A 7,293-nucleotide genomic window follows, 5' to 3' on the forward strand; every position below is an offset into this window, starting at 1 on the left:
CGGGGGCAATTGTTACATGTATGAATTGAGTCGCAACATCTTCAAACGAGTTTTTTTTAATGAGATGCTGACTTGGCCTTTGATATTTTTGATCGCACGTTATTGACGCCGCTTCTAATAAACGAACAGGGCTAATACCATTCACTTAAAAATCGCGGACAAACATCTTTCCCATATATATTTATGATTTTTCAACTCACTATATCTTCTACTCAATGTACATTGCCAAGCTTGATCACGTTTTTGTAAAGTTCACACACATTATTGTGCTAGAAATGACGATGCATTTTGCTTGCTATATAAAAAAATTATCTTGCCATATGAAAATTTATAAATGACGATGATCCCCCAAATATATCACGTTGAACATACTAAGATCGCCGTTAAGATGCATATTCCTTTCTATATGAAAATTTAGAAATGACGATGAATGTCGCTTGCTATATGATAATATAGTTGATATATATATCAAAATCTATGGGAACAAGATCAAGGAATGTTGATATACGTTGACTAAAATTTGACCCGATCCATTTATTTTTCAAATTCATCATGTTGAATATATAGCTAATCGGTTTCATTACACCCAAGATTTTACTTTGATGTTATCAGTTTCTGTTGACCGATATGAAAGAAGATAAACCGGTTTCGATATACCCAAACATGATTCACAAGTTTGGTCATTAAAATAACAAAAAGACTACACATAATTTATGGCATTTTGAAATAGAAAATAATTATTAAATAATGAATATATTTCGGTTAATACCTACGTTAGTGTATATAAGTGACTAACCTAACTGGAACATCTTTTTTAAAATGTACTAGATCTTGATCCGCGTCCCCGCGTGGGTGTTGGATTAACTTACGTTCAATGTAAATTTATAAACTATTGATTTTATAAAATGTCCATTTATATTTTTATGTTTTGTAAAATATATTTAGAGTATAATATATTATATTATAATATAGATGTTTGATAATAATTTTTTATCTGTACGTAATATTATATTTATAATTTTATAACTTGATGCAGTTTGATGTAATTGTAATATTCATATATTAACCTATTGATTTTTTTGTTTATTTATTTAAAAATTATTTAATTTTTTACAGTAGATTTTTATGAATTATTATTAATTTTATGATATTTGATTTTAAGTGAAGTGATAGATTTGAAAATAAGATAGAAATGCAATGGCTAAATGTGTAAATAAAAAGAAATATTTAATCTTCTATCCGTACTTCCAAACAATTCTCATTTAATCTGCTACCCAAGTTTCCAAACGACAGAATATGTAAATGAGAAAGAAATACAGTGACTAAATATGTAAATAAAAAAATATTTAATCTCTTTATCTTTATTTTCAAACAACTTTCATTTAATCTTCTATCTAAGTTTCCAAACAGTATCAAAAAAATACTTCAGTTTTAATAATATAGATTCTCAGTTTCATACAAAGTCAATGCTAAAGAATTCATATTAATTGTTAAATTCCCTAATAATACGAATTTCCTAAAATATCATGTTGCGATAAATGTATTCCCAATTTAAAAGTCAACTAGATTTTGACTCGTGTGCCTGCATGGATGTTCTTTTTAGCTTTTATATTGTTTAGTTCTTTTAATATGATTTTTTTAAAAAAATATCAATACTAAATATTGGTTTAATATGTATTTTGAACACAATAATTTTATTACTGATTTGATCGAACTAATTTAATTATTATCTTAAACAATAAATATTGTCTCATATTGCTTTGAAAGATAGTAATATAATAATTATTTAATTTTTAATGTTAGTTTTATATTATACTTATACCCTAATGTACCATGGTTTCAAGATTCAACACCCTCCACTTCATCTTTTTACATTCCACACCATCTTCTCTTTCTTCCATCTCATCATTCAACACATATTTAACTTTTACCCACTACAATGGTTTTGTTTAATAAAATTTAACACCATATTTTATAAATTAATGATTATTTTTTAAATATCTAAATTAAATAAACTTAGTCTCTACTGATAGAAAATTTTAAATGATTGATTTTCATATCAAAAATAAAAATAAATTATTTAATTTATAATAAAATAATTGGTTTTAAAAAACAAAAAAGATATGAAAATGTCAAATAACCTTAGAAAAGTGACATGTGTTGTCAGTGGTCCTCACTTCCTTCTTATTCAACTAGTTGAATCTTTTAATCAACATCCCCATTGTACATAGTCAGACATTGAGTTTTGAAACAAGTTATATATATAATTTATGGACTATGTACTTTTGTATAGAAAAATTGATATATGTTATTCATGTAGAAAAATATTAAATTTTGAATAGTTATTATATACTCCTTCCATATACGAATTATTAGTATTTTAATTAATAAACTTGTTTTTAAAATTAAAACATCAAATAAAATGTAAAAATATGAATAGTGAAACTTTATTGGTAAAAGTGTAAAACCAAAAAATGATAAACAAAATATTTTTTTTTTAATATGTGTGAAGATGTTAGAAACATCAAATTTTCATATACAGATGGAGTATATATTATAAATGGATTATAAATTTTAATATTTTATGTTCAAATGATTTTATATTTAATTTTATTCATTAAAAACAAATTGAATATGTAATTTAAATTAATGACATCTTTAAGAAGAGCCATATTTTTGGTGTTTTCTTTATCATATCTATGATTTGCGGAAGGGCAGAGAAGAAAACGGATGAGTAGTATATATAGATGAAAGTAAAATCTAAGTTTTAAAAGATGATATTGTTGCTCCAAAGATTAAGCACAAGGTAATATTTCATTTTTAAATAGATAAATTTGCAAGTACATATATGATAATTAATCATATTATTTCTTTACATCGCAAGAATAGTGAAATATAGTAACTAAGTTTAAATTAGTTTTAACATATTTTTTTTTTCTAAAAGAATAAGTATAATGTAATATTTTGTTTCTAAATAAATCCTACCAAATACACTAACAATATTTACCTTTAAGTGATTGTCGATCTTTTAGGAATTTTTTGGTAAGATAGTTTTTCTTAACGTCCGTGAATAATCATAACCAAAAAGGTTCGGAAACAAAATGATAAAGATAGAAAAATTTGCAACACTTGCAAGGCATGAGAGGATAACAACATCATTCTTAAGGGAAAGAATACACTGTCTGTTTCCATTTGATTCTCTATTTGATTCTCTGAGAAGACGATCATGTAGCCACACCGGCTCTCCAAGCGCCAAATATGACTGATAACAACCATCACGCAACACACTCTTGGCTATGTCTCTGGCAATTGAAGTATCCCCCATACCCTCTACCTCAAATTTTACACTACTGAAGCCAGTTATTTATGAGCAGTGTTACTTGTTGGAGAAGTGATCGATATCTTAGCCAATGCATTGGTAAGATAGTTAATGTTCATTTATTTTCAAATGATTACCAATACATTGATTTTTTGGTATTGGTAATGTTAGCCTTATTGGCGGTTTATATTTGAAAAATAAAATCAATTACTAATTGGAACAAACCCATCATGTGTTTTAGAGGCTTTTAGCTAAGTAGGGTCTATAATGGGTTGTAATTAAATTAACCAAACACATTTAATGAAGGAAGCAAAGACTCATTCAAACTCAATGGATATCTCTTATACTCTCTCTATTCCTAAAAAAATCCTTGTTATAGTTTATTCACATTTATTAAGAAAACATATAAAATTGTATTTTTCAATACATTATTTTTCTTAATTAACTATTCTCAATAAATTTTAACCAATGAGAATTTATTAAATACAATTGTATTTTTTGAAAGTATACTTTTTTTATTAATTAATGTATTGAAAATGTATGTATCTTTTTGAAACAAATATTTTTCTTAAAACATGGATCTTTTAGGAACGGATGGAGTAAATAGTAAAAACAACAAAGATTTAGACATTGTACTGTTTTTGAATGTTTTTTATCTTACCAAAATTTTCTATGGTAAGATTTTAACCGAACAACAAAGAATACATAAATGATTGAATTTTAAATAGGATTTTATAACTACAAAGATGAAATGATGTCCTTCCAAAGTATTTTACAATGGGTCGATGACATTAAAAATTAAAGAGAATGATCAAAATGAATCATTATCAAGACGTTTATGACTACTAGTTTTGACTTTTGAGAAGGTACTACATCAGACTGGATTACATTATCTCAAGAACTCAAATGATGTACTAATGAAGGGGAGTTAATGCTCACTGCACACTTTTCTTTCTTAATTATGGGTTTTCCATTATATTTCTATGTATATATATACTTATTTACCTATGAAATAATACAATAATGTGATTCCCTATTTCCCCTTTCTTTAACACAAATTATTTTTCATAACAAAATTTATGTTATTACATTACATCATAGATAATTATCTACTTAACAAATAAAATCATTTTAATTAAAATTAGTTATCTTAAACGTAGGCATATACTGAATCCAAATAAAGAAAAGATAAAACCAAAAAAAAGTGTACTTTGTAAACTTTAATCATTTTGGTACGAAGATCTGTGCCCCCGTAGCTAGGTTTAGGAGTAGAAGTAGATGCTTCATTAAATTTACCATACATCTCTCTCTATACGGATATAACAATTAATTAAAATTGTTAGAAAAATAGGCAGGAAAATGAAAATAAATGGAGGAAAAAGACATGATGACTAAAAGGAGATTTCAGTGCTTTCAATTCAGCTCTGAGGCTGACACCAAGAAAGTGTTTTTGGGCAGACCATTATGCTCTTGTCTTTGACCATTCTTTCTACCTTTACTCCTCTTATTTTCGATATACTAAGAATATGATTAACTTTGGTTTCTTAACTAAAATTTTTAGTTTTGATTAAAAGATAGTTTTTAGTTTTTTTTTAAAAAAATTAACTAAGAAAAACTAAAAGTCATCTCTTAAATAAGAGATATAAAAATCATCTCTTAACCTAAAAATGTACAAAAAAATAAAAAAATATCAAATCATGAGTTAACAACCCTGGTTAAAAGACCATGATTAATCTTGCCCTAAGTCCTCTAGTGATTTTACCTAAAGAATCTAAGTCATCTAATTATATTTAAACATATTTTGGTTCAACTTCTCATAATATTTAGGGGAAATGATTTAAAACATCATTCTTGATAATTTCCACGTAGGCATTCTAACAAAAAAAATTATACTACTTCTTCTGTTCAAACATAGCTGATGTTTTAAAAAGTTTTAGATGTTTCAAAAATTCATTATGTTTTGATATTTTATAATAATCTTAGCTTTATTAAAACTGTGTGACTAATAATGTTTTTTTTTATAATTGGCTGAATCAATTTTATTTGTATTTTTGATGTTACATTTTAGAAACAAATATGTATTAACTTTTGTGCTTTCAACCAAAACATCATCTATTTTTCAACAGAATGGATTATATTTAATATTGGAATTACAAATATAAACTTTGTTAATATTTTATTAGTGAATATTAAAAAAATCAGAAATACACAAAAATATTTTTTAGAAAGAAAAGAATGAAAACTTTGAGACTTTTAAAATTTTCAGATATATGTTAAATAATGCTAATATAATTTTGTATTTATATTTTAATGATTTTTAAAAATTATATTTTTAATGTTTGTGTGGTTAACTAAAATATTATACATTTAAAATCGAAAATGCTAAAATCAAATTGAAATTAAAATCTATATATACAAGTAGAATAAACATAGATAGTTGATCGATTTTAAATGATAAACGTTTGAAAATTCATAAATTGCTTTTGTAAAATATTACAATTTATCATTGATTTAATGTTTCTCAATTTTAAATAATTATGTAAATAAATTATATGCAACTAGTTAAGTTATGTTTATGAGATACCCTTCACCTAGATATTATGTTATTCGAGTTGGTATCTACCAAGCAGACTCCTCATGGTTCACATGCATAGTCTTTAATGTTCATAGGTCTTGCAATTTGTCTACACCTCCTAGATTTTCTAGATAGGGACATACATTGCAATATCTACTAGCTCTCTCCTTGCTTCTTCCCCTTGTAAGCCAAATTTTTTTATATGTATATGTGAATGTATATATCTGAGTTCTTTTATTTTTGGTAAAAATGTTAAGAACCAAATGCTGCAATGCATAGTATTTAATTCAAAGTGAATCCAAATGCTGCACTATATGATATTAAAGTCCCTAAATAGTTGGCTTCGATTCACTTAGCATGGTTTGAGTGGTTTTTAGCAGATGACTCGTAAATTCTTTCTCAAAAAAGTGAGTTACAGGTCGTTCGGCATCATATATACATATCAATTTTTTGAATAAAATTAGTCAATTTAAAAAAAAATAAAAACTGTGACTTTATCCGCAGCAAGGCGCGCTCGACCTGCTTTTCAGCATTACATTGATACGTATCCATGGTAACGGGAGGTAGCCAGGTAGGTATTAATTAGCAATCTAGAATCGTACAACCTAAATCTATTATGTTTTCTTTTATTTATTTTATTAAAAGTTTAAAACATAAACATTACATTGCACCTAACTTATTAGTAATATTACATAAATGTCAATAATAATTAATAAAAAACTCATTAAAGTTAATTATGTAAAACAGCATTATACTACTAATCATGTTTTCAAACAATATAATAACTAAACTTGCATACAAACATATAAACATTAGGTCTTACTTTTTAATAATTTTTTACTAATCTTATAAAATTATTTGATAAAATAAAAATTGATTAAAATACTCAAATAATTTATAAAAACTAAATACTAAAAAATATGCTAAAAATACTCAGATAATTTATAAAAGAAACTAATTTCTTCATATAAATTAAAGACTGTATATAAATAAGATGCTAAATCAATAAATTGACAGTAAATAAAATTTATAGCAATTTTTTATATATCAAAGTTTTAAATAAAATACATAGATTTATAACAGTTCATTACGAGAATTCGTAATACGGGTTAAAAATAAAATAAAACAATATTTCATATAATTTTTATTTTTAATATAAATACAAAGTAATAAAATTCTACTCCATATTATCATATATACCAAAAATATTTATTTTTATTAAATTAGATTTTGTTAAAAAAACATTTTCATGTTTTTAAAGCGCATATTAGAATTTGGTTAGATTAAAATTTCTTAATAAAGAAGGTATAGTGCCACTGCCATGTCTGTTATCACAAAAAAAAAATTCCATGTTTAATTGCTATTATTAATATGCTCTATGCATGTGTATTATTTCTTG

Source organism: Brassica rapa, chromosome A09 (genome assembly GCF_000309985.2).
Source record: "Brassica rapa cultivar Chiifu-401-42 chromosome A09, CAAS_Brap_v3.01, whole genome shotgun sequence".
Classification (NCBI taxonomy): Eukaryota; Viridiplantae; Streptophyta; class Magnoliopsida; order Brassicales; family Brassicaceae; genus Brassica; species Brassica rapa.